The sequence below is a fragment of the Chlorocebus sabaeus genome, chromosome 16, assembly GCF_047675955.1.
Source record: "Chlorocebus sabaeus isolate Y175 chromosome 16, mChlSab1.0.hap1, whole genome shotgun sequence".
Classification (NCBI taxonomy): Eukaryota; Metazoa; Chordata; class Mammalia; order Primates; family Cercopithecidae; genus Chlorocebus; species Chlorocebus sabaeus.
Window position 1 is genome coordinate 39479861 of NC_132919.1, and position 17432 is coordinate 39497292.

The 17432-nt window shown below is 39.8% G+C and overlaps 1 protein-coding gene across 1 annotated transcript in view; it reads right to left on the reverse strand.

The window, feature by feature from the left end:
* The window catches only part of PPM1E (protein phosphatase, Mg2+/Mn2+ dependent 1E), a 210798-nt gene that overhangs the window by 43881 nt on the left and 149485 nt on the right, over window positions 1-17432 (reverse strand). The gene's annotated exons all lie outside the window — the stretch shown is intronic.

Genomic DNA, 17432 nt, shown 5'->3' on the forward strand with positions numbered 1-17432 from the left:
AGTACTGGGCATGTTCATTTCTTATGCTCTAGGTAAGTACTGATTTCTTTAAATTTCATAATGGGGCCCAGTCATAGGAGAATCTTTAGCATTTCATTCACCTCTAGTGCTTGCAGGACTTAATTATATATGGGTCCTTGTTACCTATATATTGAAGACTATTATTTATATATTCATAGATATCTCAGATACTCAGAAATCACTTTAACTTATAATTTAAACACTGTGATTTCTCCATGTAACTACAAAGATAAAAACATATATATGAAGAATAATTACAGACCACTATTGACTTTGGAGCCTGAAAAGATATAGTTACACACACACGAGAGAGACCTAAAACTTCTGCCAACTTACCATTTAATTACTATTCGACTATAGTAGCAGAAATTATAAGGAGTTAGAAATTATAGCAGAACTATAAGGAGTTAGAAAGGTGGGTTCTAGTTATAGCTGGGTAACCTTAGAAAAGGTGCTTAAAGTCTCTGGGTTTCGATTTCCTCAACTAGAAAATTAAGAAGTTAGAATAAAGTAACTCTAAAGTCAATTCCAGGTCTAAAATTCTACTTCTATAATTCTAATCCAAATAACGATTTTTAATTTCAAAGATGGGACAAAGGCAGCTTAAAAGTATAAACACACTTCAAATCCAAAAAAAGGTTTTCACATAGTCCATTAGAGTGGAAACAAATGCTATATATTCTTACTATAAATAATTAGGAATACTCTGCTTTATGCTGTGGGTGTATTCTGAAACATTAAATATATATTTATTTTGATAAATGCAATCAATCTTTGCAGTGAATCCATTAGGAAAGAATCCTTCACATTTTGTATTATTTGTTTTCTTCCTTTCTTTCGTGGTGCCCGTCACCACGCCCATCTAATTTTTGTGTTTTTAGTACAGACAGGGTTTCACCATGTTGGCCAGGCTGGTCTTGAGTTCCTGACCTCAGGTGATCCACCCGCCTCAGCCTCCCGAAGTGCTGGGATTACAGGCGTGAGTCACACGCCTGGCCAGTATTATTTGTTTTCTTAAAGAGACACACCTATGGCCGGGCGCAGTGGCTCACACCTGTAATCCCAGCACTTTGGGAGGCCGAAGTGGGTGGATCACGAGGTCAGGAGTTTGAGACCAGCCTGGTCAAGGTGGTGAAACATCATCTCTACTAAAAATATAAAACTTAGATGGGCGTGGTGGTGGGCACCTGTAATCCCAGCTACTGGGGAGGCTGAGGTAGGAGAATCGCTTGAACCGGGGAGGTGGAGGTTGGAGTGAGCCAAGATGGCACCACTGCACTCCAGCCTGGGTGACAGAGTGAGACTCCATCTCAAAAAAACAACAAAAAAAGAGACAGGCCTATATGATAAATGTCATATAAAACAATATTGTTACTATAAAATGTTATATTTGAAACAAGAAAGTGCTATTTCCTACCTCTTTTAAAATATTTATTTACAAGAGCTTATTATTCCATCTCCACTATATAGGCTGATATCAATCCAATCAATTCATATTTTCCATTAGAGAATAGGAAAGGAGTCAGATTAGATTGAATATGAAAGCTGGCTCTCTTTCAGCACTGAATATTGCCATCTTGTTATAAAGCAGGAACCACAACAGATAAATAGATTATTACAGAATAAAAACATTTAATTTGCATTCATTTTTAAATACCATGGGTGGATAATAAGTTCCTTTAGATGGACAGGATAGTATTTTAGTCAGATCTTTTTGTAAGTTGACTTGTTAGTATCTTCCACATGCATATTAAGACAATATACATTTTAAGACTGCAAACTGAATTCTTGTTATAAACCAAGACAGGAAGCATTTTCATCACAATGCCAAACCTACACAAATCACTAACGACATTATTAGGTAAATTAGAGGTTTAAAAGTACATCCTTCCTGACATTGGCAATGTGGGCGTCTGCACAGCACCCACAGCTGTGTTTCAGCAGTCTTGGCATAGCATTACTAAGGTAATAAAAATTCTTGAAGGTGGGAAGTTTCCATCAATTAACTTTGAGAGAGACTCGTCTGGAGCAGCCTCATCTCAGCCCACATATTATGATGATGCTGTCTACTCAGTATGCCCTTGCTAGGATGACAGCAGTTAAATATTGAATTTCTGATTATCCCCTCACCCCAGTTAATCATATGTATTCTAAATCTAGAATAACAAATTAAGCTAAAAATAATGAAGGCAAGTTCTCCACCTGACTTAGTATTCTTTTTCTTAGTGGACTATATAGAATTAAAATCGGGGCTGAATTTAAGCTATTTTCTTTCTTTTTATAGCAACCTCTAGGAATGCCACCTGGAGTCAACTGATTGCAATGCCCACACACCACCGATTCTCTTCATTAGCTTTTCTATACCTAAATAATGTAACCTACCAAAGGACTAGTTCCTGCAGTTCTGGGTTTGGGGTTCACAACAGAAATCTCATTCCCTACTGCTGCTAACAGTATAATCTTACCAACCATTTGGTCACACTGATCAGGTTGACATGCAAGCAAAACCAAAGTTATCCTAAGTCTTCTGTGAATAGCAATCTAGATATTACAAATTTACCAAAGATTAAACTACCACTACTGCTATAAGATCACAAAAATAAGAGGTCTTAGTGGTAACTATCTTTCTTGTCATCCTTTCTTCATGACGAGAAGAAATTAGATAGCACATCTTTACTGAAACAGCTCTTGTCAACATCACATAAGTGACCTTCCTTTTGCTAAATCCAATAGTCTATTCTCAGGTTCACTTCACTCAGGAGCATTTGACTACTGATCATGTCGTCTACCTTGGTACACTTTATTCTCTAAGCTTCTATAACGTCACATTCTCCTATATTACTCCCAGGGTTCTGTCTTCTCAGTCTCCTTTGATGGTTCCTCCTCTTCTCCCTGCATTTCCGAATCCTCTTATGCCATACGTCTTTTTCTTTTTGCATAGACGTCATCAACTTCTAATACAGCCTAGCCATTTATTTATTTATTTTTTTTTTGAGATGGAGTCTAGTTCTGTCACCCAGGCTGCAGTGCAGTGGCATGATCTCGGCTCACTGCAACTTCCGTCTCTCGGGTTCAAGCGATTCTCCTGCCTCAGCTTCCTGAGTAGCTGGGATTACAGGCACCTGTCACCGCACCCAGCTAATTTTTGTATGTTTAGTAGAGACGGGGTTCCACCGTGTTGGCCAGGCTGGTCGTGAACTCCTGACCTTGTGATCCGCCCGCCTCAGCCTCCCAAAGTGCTGGGATTACAGCCGTGAGCCACTGCACCTGGCCCAGTCTAGCCATTTTTTAAAAAATTTTTCTTTTTTTTTTTTTTTTGAGATGGAGTCTTGCTCTGTCGCCCAGGCTGGAGTGCAATGGCATGATCTCGACTCACTGCAACCTCTGCCTCCGGGGTTCAAGTGATTCTCCTGTCTCAGCCTCCCAAGTAGCTGGGATTACAGGTGCCCACCACCATGCCCAGCTAATTTTTGTATTTTTAGTAGATATAGGGTTTCACCATGTTGGCCAGGCTGTTCTCGAACTCCTGACCTCAAGCGATCCGCCTGCCTTGGCCTCCGAAAGTGCTGGGATTATAGGTTGAGCCATCGCGCCCAGTCACGCCATTTTTATTATGTTTACTGTTTATGTCTCCACTGCTCCTCCACTAGACTGCAGATGCTTTTGTCTCTTTTTGATACCTAGTGCCCAGATCAGTGCCTGGCACACAGTGCTGAATACATATTTGCTGAATGGGTAAACTACTATTTTTCTGATTTATATATGTTTAAGCCATTCTCTAACTCCTTAGAATGAATGCTCCTTAAGAGTAGAAAATCAATATATTTATAAAACAGTGTACCATATAACATAATCTTGAGTTGTTACCTATAGGATATAATTTGTAATTAATACCAAATAAATAATGCTTCAGTAAATAGCTTTACATAACTTTTTGTGCACATTACACAGAGAAATAATCCCTCATTGGTTAAATTATTTTTGTGTCAAAATATTGTAGTCACCTCCTTTAAAAAGTCAAATTGTACTATTACAAGACTTATAATGAAAGACACTTCCCCATTCTTCTCTAAGCTCCAGAGGCTACCAACTTCAACTCTTCTGAAGTCATTCTCCCTGTTTCCATCTTTCTCTTTTTTTTTTTTTGTTTTGAGACAGGGTTTCGCTCTTGTCGCCCAGGCTGGAGTGCAATGGTGCGATCTTGGCTCATTGAAACCTCTGCCTCCCAGGTTCAAGCAATTCTCCTGCCTCAGCCTCCTGAGTAGGTGGGATTATCGGCACCCGCCTCCATGCCCAGCTAATTTTTGTATTGTTAGTAGAGATGGGGTTTTCCCATGCTGGCCAGGCTGGTCTCGAACTCCTGATTTCAGGTGATTCACCCACCTTGGCCTCCCAAAGTGCTGGGATTACAGGTGTGAGCCACCGTGCCCAGCCTGTTTCCATCTTTCTAAATTAAATGTTTATATTGATATTTCTTAATTTATCAATATTAAATATCAGATTTATTATCTTTCCCCCATGGTAGAAGACATCTTAGTTCTTTTTAATTTCTTGCTTTATCAATATTAACAATATCATTTCACCAACATGAAGTTTTAGCAATTGTTCTCACATACACAACTCTCCTCTCCCTCAATTCTCCCAATATTTGGTTAAATCAGTGAGTGTTAAAAAAATATTATTATAGCCATACAAATAGTGTGAACTGCTGAACAGCAGACTAATTGTACAAGAAAGGAGTTCTTAAGTGACAGTCATGTGTCACTTAATGGGGATACGTTCTGAGAAGTGCATCGTTAGGCAATTTTGTCATTGTGCAAACATCACAGAGCATACTCATATAAACCCAGATGGTATAGTCTACTACACACATAGGCTATAGGGTACAGCCTATTGTTCCTAGAGACAAACATGCACAGTGTGTTACTGTACTGAGTACTGTATGCAGTTTTAACACAACGGTAAGTATTTGTGTAACTAAACATAGAAAAAGTACAGTAAAAATATGGTATAACAGATAAAAACGGTACATCTGTATAGGGCAGGGTAGCTCTATTATAATTTTATGGGACTACCATTGTATGTGCGGCCTGTTATTGACTAAAACGTTGTTGTGGGGTGCCTGACTGTATTTTGTTTTTCCTAGAGTTGTTAACTGCTTTATTTTTTTCATTTGCTTTGTTTCCAACATACCTATCTGTATTCTTTTTCCAAAAGCTCCAACATCATTGTGGCATGCCATTCAATAATAACGTTTTTCATATGCTCATATAAACCAGTCCTTATTTTTTTCCTAGAAAACTCCCTGGTCTAGGCCTGCTTCTTTTTTTTTCCTAGAAAACTCCCTGGCCCTAGGCCTGGTATAAAAATGATATCCTGGAACTTCCTTATGGAGCCCTTCTGTGCTAGATCACCTGTTCCCAGTCCCATGTTTTTTTTTTTTTTAATTTATTTTAATAAATTAGTTCTTAGATTTTACTAGAGTATATCCTCCTGCTAGTTGTTTGTTTGTTTGTTTGTTTGTTTTTGAGACAGAGTCTTGCTCTGTTGCCTAGGCTGGAGTGCAGTGGTGTGATCTTGGCTCAGTGCAACCTCCACCTCCCAAGTTCAAGTGATTATTCTGCCTCAGCCTCCTGAGTAGCTGGGATTACAGGTGTCCACCACCATCCCCGGCTAATTTTTGTATTTTTAGTAGAGACGAGGTTTCACTATGTTGGCCAGGCTGGTCTCGAACTCCTGATCTCAAGTGATTCATCCACCTCGGCCTCCCAAAGTGCTGAGATTACAGGTGTGAGTCACCGCGCCCGGCCCTCCTGCTAGTTTTAGCAACTTCTACTATCTCTCTTCCTTATCCTTCCAATCCTTTATTTTTATTTATTTTTGAATACAGACAGGATCTTGCTTTGTTGCCCAGGCTGGTCTCAAACTACTGGCCTCAAGTAATCTTCATGCTGTGGCCTCCCAAAATGCTGAAATTACAGGCATGAGCTACCATACCCAGCCCTCCCAATTCTTTAGGGTCATTTAATATCTACACTGTCAGAGCTTATAACATGTAAATTCTCTTCTGGAATAGTAAGCCCCACATGAATCTTATGGATTGCTTGCTCACATAAGGTCTTTTGGGACATTTTCTTTATCACTTGTTTGGCTGGCTGGGCATGGTACAGGTATCAGGGAAATTATATTTTCTGAGTTCTTGAATGTTCAAAAACATCTGTTGCCTTTTTACCTAAATAACAGGTAAGCTAGATATAAAACCTTGGATTACACGTCATTTTCTTGAGGACTACAGATAAAGTCTATAAAGCCTACAGTCTTCTGGCACTGAAATTTACTGAGGAGAATTCTGAAGTCAGTCCAGATCTTTCTCCCTCTCATATGTTTTTTTCTTTTTTTTTCTGGAGTCATTCTTTAATTTTTGGAGTCCAATAACATGACTAGGTTGTGCCTTATAATTGTTTTATGTACATTTTCCCTGGCTCATGATGTACACTCTCAATCTATAGATTCAAATCTGCCTGACTTACTCCCTTCCTTCCTTCCTTCCTTCTTTCCTTCCTTCCTCCCTTCCCTTCCCTTCCTTCACTTCCCTTCCTTCCTTCTTTCCCTTCCCTTCCCTTCCTTTCCCTTCCCTTCCCTTCCCTTCTCTTCCTTTTTTTGAGACGTAGTTTTGCTCTTGTCGCTCAGGCTGGAGTGCAATGGCATGATCTCAGCTCACTGCAACCTCTGCCTCCTGGGTTCAAGTGATTCTCCTGCCTTAGTCTCCTGAGTAGCTGGGATTACAGGCATGCGCCACTGTGCTAATTTTTTTTTTTTTTTTTTTTTTTGAGACAGAGTCTCGCTCTTGTTGCCCAGGCTGGAGTGCAATGGCACAATCTCAGCTCACCACAACCTCCGCCTCCCGGGTTCAAGTGATTCTCCTGCCTCATCCTCCCAGGTAGCTGGGATTACAGGCATGCACCACCATGCCTGGTTAATTTTGTATTTTTAGTAGACGGGGTTTCTCCACATTGGTCAGGCTGGTCTCGAACTCCCGACCTCAGGTGATCTGCCCGTCTTGGCCTCCCAAGGTGCTGGCATTACAGGCGTGAGCCACTGCACCTGACTTTTTTCTTTTCTTTCTTTTTTTTAAATTTTTTATTTTTAGTAGAGATAGGGTTTCACCATGTTGGCCAGGCTGATCCTGAACTGACCTCAGGTGATCCATCCACCTCAGCCTCCCAAAGTGCTGGGATTACAGGCAAATGCCACCACGCCTGGCCTCAAGTCTGCATTTGTTTCTGAATAGTTTCCTTTAAAAATATCTTTAAATATTATTTTCTATTGAGCTTTATTCTTCAGAGACAATCATTCTACTTTATCTATGTTCTACATCTTACATTGGGTTCTCTATTCCTTTTAAACACTTGGTTAATTTGCATTTCATTTTGCTCATTTTTTTCTCTAGTTTCCTATGTCCCTTACTATGTTTTCTAGAAGTGTGTATTCTCCTTTTGCACTTCCAATATGCCCATTATTTCATTGACAATTTTTTTTCTCTTTAGCTTATTTCCTAAGCTCTGTTACCTAAGGCTTTATCTTCTGTACCAAATCTTCCTTGACCTATCTCTGCTTTGTGTTCTAGTTTTATCAAAGTGTTTATAAGATTATGTTTTTCTGTCATTCAAGGCAATGTATTTTATTACAACTTTCATCAGCTCTGTTTTTTATTATTCAGTTTTTCTTTTCTTTTTTTGAGACAGGGTCTTACTCTGTCTCCCAAGATGGAGAACAGTGGTACAATCACAGATCACTACAGACTTGACCTCCTGGGCTCAAGTGATCCTCCTGCCTCAGCCTCCAGAGTAGCTAGGACTACAGGCGTGTGCCACCATATCCAGCTAATTCTTTGTATTTATTTATTTATTTAATTTATTGTAGAGGTGGGGTTTTCCCATGTTGCCCAGGCTGGTCTTGAACTCCGGGACTTAAGCGATCCACTTGCCCCAGCCTCTCAAAGTGCTAGGATTACAGACGTGAGCCACCGCGCCCAGTCCAGATACTTGATTCTTATAAATTGTGATAGAACAAGTAAATTTTCAGGCGAGATCAGGCACGTTCAGGGTGGTACGGCCATAGACAAAACAAGTAAATTTTCAAAACAGAGATAGCAGGAAGAATTTCTGATACTGGAAATAATGACAGTGTATCTCATTTTTAAGACCTTCCAAAGCTAACAGAATTTTAAATGATGAGTTGAGAATAAATAATCTAACTTCCCAAATATGTATGTAAAACAAGATAACATGATAACATAAAGAAACCCAGTTGTATCTCAGATTGGTTCTGTGAAAACTTATATCCAGCCAGAAACATAATAAGCAGGTAACTTAACTTTCAGGGGTTATTGCTGACTCTGCTTCTCTTCATGGAATACATAAGGAAAAAAATTGCTTCTGAGGGTATCGAATGTTTTTTTTTTCTCCTTCTCAGTATTCTATTATACAAATGTTCAAATGTACAGAAAAATGGAAATGATTTTACAGCAAACATTCATATACCCACTACTTAGATTCTACCGTTAATATTTTGCTATCTATTGATCAAACCATCAATGCATCTTATTTCTCATGCATATTAAAGCACTCTGCAGATATCAGTACATTTCCCCCTGCAAATATGCATATTATTAACTAGAATTCAAAATTTTGTACAGGCTTTAGTAAAATTTACATATAATAAAATGCATATTCTATGTACATGCATTGAATTTTGGCAAATGCATTTATCTATGTAACCCCAAACCCTACCAAGATATAGGACATCATAATTACTCCAGAAAGTTCCATCATCCTCCTTTCCAGTCAGTCCTCACTCTCAATCTCCCACTGTTCTCATTTTTTCATCATAGATTAATGTGTCTCTTCTTGAACTTCACATAAATGGATTCATATAGCCTGTTTTCTTTTATGTAAGGCTCCTTTTACTCAGCAAAATATTTCTGAGATTCATCATATTATTGCATCCCAATAATAATTACTTTTTATTGCTGATTAGTTTTCCAGTTTATTAACATACTGCAGTTCAATTATTCTCCTATCCTATTGATGAATACTTGGGCTGTATCTAGTTTGGGACTATGATGAATAAAGCTATATTAAAATTCATGTGTGAGTAATTTTGTAGACATATGTTTTCATTTTTCTTGGGCAAATACCAAGAAATGAAATTGCTGGGTCACAGGGAAGGTACATGTTTAGTTTTACACAAAACGGCCAGCCCTTTTTCCAAAGTGGTTATATCCTTTTTACATGCCCATTGACAATGTATAGAGTTTTGGTTGTTCCACATCTTCACCAGCATTTGGTGGTGTCAGTCTTTTTAATTTTAGCAACTCTGAGGGTGTATAGTAGTATCTTGTTGTGATTTTAGGTAGTAACCAAATACCTTCTTTAAGAGTTTGGATAACATAATAGTAATATAACTTATAATACATATAATGATTTCTTTCGAATGTCAAGTAGTCCTGACAACAGTGTAAGAATGCTAGAGTAGTACATTTTTCCATAGTGAGAAGCTTTTTTGTTTCTGGTTGTATTTGCCAGATAAAGCAAATCTTTTTTTTTTCTCTTTTGGAAACAGGGTCTCGCTCTGTCACCCAGCCTAGAGTGCAGTGGTGCGAACACAGCTTGCTGCAGTCTCAACCTTCTAGGCTCAAGTGATCCTCCTGCCTCAGCCTCTCCTGTAGCTGGGACCACAGGTAGGCACCACCATGCCTGGCTACTTTTTATTTTTTTTTTTGAGATGGGGTCTTGCTCTGCTGCCCAGGCTGGAATGCAGTGGTGTGATCCCGGCTCACTGCAACCTCTGCCTCCCAGGTTCAAGCGATTTTCCTGCCTCAGCCTCCAGAGTAGCTGGGACTACAGGTGCCTGCCACCACTCCCAGCTCATTTTTGTGTTTTTTAGTAGAGAGAGGGTTTCACCATCTTGGCCAGGCTGGTCTCGAACTCCTGACCGCAGGTGATCCACCTGCCTCGGGCTCTCAAAGTGCTGGGATTACAGGCATGAGCCACTGCACCTGGCCACCAGGCTAATTTTTTAATTTTTAAAATGCTTTGTACATCCTGGCTAACACGGTGAAACCCCGTCTCTACTAAAAATACAAAAAATTAGCTGGGAGGGGTGGTGCGCACCTGTAGTCCCAGCTACTTGGAGGCTGAGGCAGGAGAATGGCGTAAACCCGGGAGGCGGAGCTTGCAGTGAGCCAAGATGGTGCCACTGCACTCCAGCCTGGGCGACAAAGCGAGACTCTGTCTCAAAAAACAAACAAACAAACAAACAAAAAAATGCTTTGTGGAGACAGGGTCTCACTTTGTTGCCCATGCTGGTCTTGAACTGGGCTCAAGCAATCTGCCTGCCTCAGCCTCCCAAAGTACTGGGATTACAGGAGTGAGCCAACACACCTGGCCTTAAATGAATTTATTCGAGGTAACACTGCTATAGTAGCAAAGGCCCCTGATTGATACATCTATTTTGGGTAACTGGTAACAGTAAAGGAAACTGCAACCAAAACACTTAACTAAGATTCCACTATTTTTTTGGAAAGGTAGCTGCAGAAGGCCAAAAGACTGAAAATACTCTATCACTAGTTAAAAAGTTTAAAAGTCGGCCAGGTGCAGTGGCTCACGCCTGTAATCTCAGCACTTTGGGAGGCCGAGGCAGGCGGATCACGAGGTCAGGAGATCGAGACCATCCTGCCTAACATGGTGAAATCCCCTCTCTACTAAAAAAATACAAAAAAAATTAGCCCGGCGTGGTGGCTGGCGCCGGTAGTCCCAGCTACTTGGGAGGCTGAGGCAGGAGAATGGCGTGAACCCAGGAGGCGGTGCTTGCAGTGAGTCAAGATCGTGCCACTGCACTACAGCCTGGGCGACAGAGCGAGACTCTGACTCAAAAAAAAAAAAAAAAAAAAAAAAGGTTTAAAAGTCAGTAATATATCTCTAAAGTATAAAAATAAAAATGAATATATTTTAAAGCAAAGATATTTATTACAAGTCCATTATGTTCTGACAAATTTCTATCAGATTTAAAAAAATAGTGAGTTAAAATGAAAACACAAAGTCTCTGAATTCAATATTAGTCAATATTTTTGTTTGTTTGTTTGTTTGAGACACAGTCTCGCTCTGTCGCCCAGGCTGGAGTGCGGTGGCCGGATCTCAGCTCACTGCAAGCTCCGCCTGCCGGGTTCACGCCATTCTCCTGCCTCAGCCTCCAGAGTAGCTGGGACTACGGGCGCCCGCCACCTCGCCCGGCTAGTTTTTTGTATTTTTAGTAGAGACGGGGTTTCACCGTGTTAGCCAGGATGGTCTCGATCTCCTGACCTCGTGATCCACCCGTCTCGGCCTCCCAAAGTGCTGGGATTACAGGCTTGAGCCACCGCGCCCGGCTAGTCAATATTTTTTAAATCAAGAGTTTAATTTTCATGTTATAATAACTTGTTTTTAGGTGCACATTTATTTTATATATTTAAGTTTATAACATTTACATATTATAGTCAATTCAGTTAGAAAAGTTAGGTTTTGGCCGGGCGCGGATCCCACTATGTTGCCCAGGTTGGTCTCAAACTCCTGGCCTCAAGTGATCCTCCAGCCTCTGCCTCCCAAAGCTTTGGGATTATAAGTGGCGCCACCACATCGTTTATCCACCTAATATTTTCTTTTCTTTTCTTTTCTTTTTTTTTGAGATAGGGTCTCACTCTGTCACCCAGATTGGAGTACAATGGTGCAATCTCGGCTCACTGCAACCTCTGCCTCCTGGGCTCAAGTGATCCTTCCATGTCAGCCTTCCAAGTAGCTGGGACTACAGGTATGCACCAGCATGCCCGGCTAATTTTTGTATTTATAGTAGAGATGGGGTTTTGCCATGTTGGCCAGGCTGGTCTTGAACTGCAGGCCTCAAGTGATCCAGCTGCCTTGGCATCCCAAAGTCTTGGGATTACAAGTGTGAGCCATTACACCTGGCCCTAATATTTTTCAAAATTCACATTTATTTCAACCTAACATTAGAAATTTATTCTATTTATATAGCTGTAAAAGTATTTCAATCACTAGGTCAGGAGATCAAGACCATCCTGGCCAATATGGTGAAACCCTGTCTCTTCTAAAAATACAAAAATTAGCTGGGTGTGGTGGTGTGCACATGTAGTCCCAGCTACTCAGGAGGCTGAGGCAGGAGAATCACTTGAACCCGGGAGGCAAAGGTTGCAGTGAACCAAGATCACGCCACTGCACTCCAGCCTAGGCAACAGAGCGAGACTCTGTCTTAAAAAAAAAAAAAAAAAAAAAAAAAAGGACTTCAAGACATATATTTAAAGATGTTCACTACAATGAAAACTTAGAAATAATAATAAAAAAAATTCTCAATAGGGCCCTGGTGAAATACAATGGAATACAATGCAGCCATTAAAAAGAATAAGGTAAGAGGCTGGGCTCAATGACTCACATTTGCAATCCCAGCACTTTAGGAGACCAAGGTAGGAGGATTGCTTGAAGCCAGGAGTTCAAGACCAGTCTTGGCAACATAGCAATATCCCATCTCTACAAAAAAAATACAAAAATTAGCCCGATGTGGTGGCACACACCTGTAATCCTAGCTATATGGGAGGCTGAGGTGGGAGGATCCCTTGAGCCCAGGAGTTCGAGGTTGCAGTGAGCTATGATCATGCCACTGCAGCATTCAAACAGCTGAATGTGACCAAAGTAAAATTCAAACATAATGACTTGGCTTCCTTTAATTCATTACTACTAACTTTAAGTGAGCCTTTAGTGTTACTTAACTTACTGTATTTAAAAAAAAAATCAACTCTTCTCCCTCCCTCTCCTCATTGAAAAAATAGAAATTATAACTCACATAAGCTCTCATCATATTAAATATATACTAAAATATGTGCATCTGTACCCATACACTCTTTTCTTTTTTTCTTTTTTTTTTTTTTTTGAGATGGAGTCTCACTCTGTCACCCAGGCTGGAGTACAGTGGTACAATCTCAGCTCACTGCAACCTCTGCCTCCTGGGTTCAAGCGATTCCCCTGCCTCAGCCTCCCAAGTAGCTGGGACTACAGGTGCATGCCACCACACGTGTCTACTTTTTTATTTTTAGTAGAGATGGGGTTTTACCATGTTGGCCAGGCTGGTCTTGAACTCCCGACCTCAGGCAATCCACCCGCCTCCACCTCCCAAAGTGCTGGGATTACAGGCATGAACCACCGCGCCCGGCCACACTCTTTCTTCTTATACAATGGTAAAATTGTCCATAATCCTATCTAAGCCCATCTCTTCTGCTGATGCGCTGAATTTTTTTTTTTTTTTTTTTTGAGATAGAGTCTCACTCTGTCACCCAAGCCTGGAGTGCAGTGGCATGATCATGGCTCACTGCAGCCTCAACCGGGCAGGTTCAAGCGATCCTCCTACCTCACAGGTACCCAGCTGTTGCTTTTTGTTTGTTTGTTTGTTTGTTTGTTTGTAGAGATGGCGTCTCACTATGTTTCCTAGCCTGGCCTCAAATTCCTGGGGTCAAGCGATCCATCCACCTCAGCCTCCCAAAGTGCTAGGACTACAGACGTGAGCCACTGCACCTAGCCACATCTACTGGATTCTATCCCCTCTCACCAATCTACAATTGTCTTTCTCTCTTACATTATCAATTATCCCTCTCTACTAAACATTTCCCATCAGCAAAGAATGTTTCCAATGTTAAAATACAGGTTTCTTGACCAACATTTCACCTCCCAGTCAAAGTCCCATTTCTCTGCTGCCCTTTACAATCAGACATGAAAGAGCAATCTGTACTTGCTGTCTCTACCTTCTTTATTCCCATTGTCTCTGAAACGCATTCCATTCAGACTCTAATTCTCAGTTCTTTTCTGAAACTGCTCTTATTAAAGTCACAATGGCTTCTATGCTGCCAAATCCACCGGTCAATTCTCATCTTCATTTTATTTGCACCATCAGCAGTATACGACAGAAAAGATTTTTCTCCACCTTGAAACCTTTTTGTTTCACTTTTAGGTCACCACTTCTCTTGGTTCTCTTTCTACTTCATTAGATGCTTCTTTTGATCTCGTTCACTGGTTTCTCTTTTCCTGACCTCTAAAAATGATAATGCCCAGGGTTCAGTCCTTGACCTCTTCTCTATCTCTATCCATTTAATAGGTTTCATCATGTCTCATATCTTTATATATTATCTATATGCTGATGACTCCCAATGTATGTTTCTGGTCCAAACCTCTGATTCGAACACCAGGCTCTTATACTCAAGTACCTACTCTTGGATATCTAATGCTCATTTCAAACTTATTAAACTTATTTGTCCTAAAACAAAATCCTAATTCTCAACCTCCTTTTCACCAAACCCATTTCTCCTATAAACTTCCTTATTTCAATAAATAGTAGTAACTCTATTTTTCCATTTGCCTCCTTTTAATAATGAGCCAAGGAAGGAGGGTAGTGAAGATCACAGGGAAAATGGATCTAAGGTCCTGTTGCAGTTAAAATTGTTGAAGTCCATATACTACAGGGAGAGGGCTGGAAAGACAGGAGTTGTGGGAGGAGAGTAGAATGCTTAAAATGAAGGTTTAGTTATTAGTAATGACATGGCCTAGAGGATGATTTTATGAGCGGGTGACTAAATTGAGGTGGAAGACAAGATCATTGGAGGTGAGGAGGTCAAGAAACATAGGTATCTGAGCATTGGAGGATTGCCTGTGTAGATACTGAAATAACTAAAATTTTTAAAGAGTTGTGGAGGGAAGGACAGTAAGGTTGGTGTGGAGGGAAGGACAGTAAAGGTTGGTGCTAAAACTCATTTTCCATTTTTAATGACTCCTTTCCAAAAATCTTGGAGTCATTTTGATTCCTCCGTATCTCACATCCCAAATCCAATCCATCAGCAAATCTTCTTAGTTCTATCTTCAAAATCCGACTACCTGTTACCACTTTTATAGATAGCCCCCTAGTCTAAACCATCATTACTATGCTTCCCCTGGATTAATGTCATCAACTACTAACTGATCTTCCTGCTTCTCCCCTGCCCTCTCCTGACGCCATAGTTTATTCTGCCAGCAAGAGCCAGATATGTCCTTTAAAAAATGTCAGTACCAATGGTAAATTCTTAGTTTTGATTAATGTACAAAAATCATGTAGCACCTGGGAGAAAGAACTCTCTTTTTTTTTTTCTTTTTTTCTTTTGAGACAGAGTTTCATTCTTGTTGTCCAGGCTGGAGTGCAATGGTATGATGTCAGCTCACCGCAACCTCTGCCTCCCCAGTTCAAGTGATTCTCCTGCCTCAGCCTCCTGAATAGCTGGAATTACAGGCATACGCCACCACACCCAGCTAATTTTTTGTGTTTTTAGTAGAGACGGGGTTTCTCCATGTTGGTCAGCTGGTCTTGAACTCCCGACCTCAGGCGATCCTCCCACCTCAGCTTCCCAAAGTGCTGGTACAGGCGTGAGCCACCGCACCCAGCCTCTATCTTTTCAACTCGCTGTAAATCTAAAATGGTTTCAAAACAAAAAGTTTAAAATTAGTTATGTCATTGACACTTATCTGCTTAAAACCACGGTGCCAAAAAGCACACAGAATGTACTCAGTAAATATTTATTAAATGAATAGATGAAAGCTGAATGTTAACTATTCAAGAACTTTCAAGTTCAATGACTGCATATTTCCCTACATTACCTCTTTCCATCTATCAGTTTCTATTCTTCCACGAGGTTTAGTACATGTTTCCAAATGCCACATTTCTCTTATGGTTTTCTTCCTTCTCTCACGTACAATGACTATTCCTATCCATTATCTTCTGAGAGCCATAAAAAACCTTAAGGCATTTCTCCCTTTCAAATTTAAATTCAAATTTAAATTACCTTTTCAAAGCACTCTGAATCAAACCACTGTGAAAATTATAAATCTGAAGACTATCGCTCTGCTTCCATTTATGGTTCAGTACAGAATGCTTGGGGTTTTAAACATGTCAACATCCCAGTTTATGTAGATAAAATTTTAGACCTCATAACTGTCGCCCTTTTCTGCATTTTATCTAGATTTAGATTTTGAGTTCAAGAAGCAAATATTTGGCTAATTCTGCATCTTTAAAAGTAACTGAATAAACATTTCTTATTCAGTTTTTTAGAAGCCTGTTTATTTATTTATTTATTTATTTATTTATTTATTTATTGAGACAGAATCTCCCTCTGTCACCCACCCTGGAGTGCAGTGGCGCGATCTCGGCTCACTGCAACCTCTAGCTTCCTGAGTAGCTAGGACTACAGGTGCATGCCGCCATGCCCAGCTAATTTTTTGTATTTTAGTAGAGATGGGGTTTCACCATGTTGCCCAGGTTGGTCTCAAACTCCTGAGCTCAGGCAATCCGCCAGCCTCAGCCTCCCAAAGTGCTAGGATTACAAGATGCATGTATTTTTAAAGTATACATTATTTTAAAAAGCTATATTTGGGGGTTTATGGTAGGTAAAAAGCACCCTACTAAAGATCATAAATTACCATTACAAATCAGAATGAGATAGTACAGCATTAGACTTAGCCTTATATGAAAGAGGAAATCTATTTGACACAAATTCCAGTAATCTAAGTAATCTCTACCTGATAAAAAGGATATGCCCTTAGGAATTCTACTGGTTAAATGTTCAGCTTCTGAAGGAACTATTTTTAAATAAGCCTTAAATGTACACCAAACCTCCAATACAGTTGGCAGCTTCAGAAAAGTTTAATTACCCTCTTATTTAACCATCCAAAGAAACCAATCCACTGTCTACCATAGTACTTACTACCTGCTGTGAGCACAGTTAAATGGATTCCCCACTGTTAAACTCAGAAAATAAACCAAAAGAATTTAAAAAATTAAAAGAAATGGGAATGCTGATGGGGGAAGTAACAAAATTACAGCAACTAGGGACAAAATGAGAATCTCAGCCTGACATTTAATACTGAGAAAGATCTGAGAAACTATTTTCAGGAATTCCTTGGAAAATATCTAGGAAAATGCTTTTATTCATAGTTGTAAAATAAACTTCCAACTAAGAATACAGTAATTTACCATGATTTTCTTTAAATGCTACTCCATAGGGAACTGAAGAATAAAATTATAGTTTGACTTTGAAAAGATCTGATCTGGTCAGTAAATGAAAAATGTCAAAACTAAAAAAAAAAAAAAAAAAAGGGTAATAAAACTTTTTTCCATGCAGAAGAATCACAACAGTGCAAAGTATGTATTATCCATAATGAGGAGAAGAAATAGTTGGCAGTAGATACTATAGAAGGGCCCAAAGTCATTTTACTTTCCAGCAATAGCTTCTCTTCTGAATTCACCATAAAATTGGTACTGTGTTGCTTAAGTTAAACCAACAGTAGTGGCAT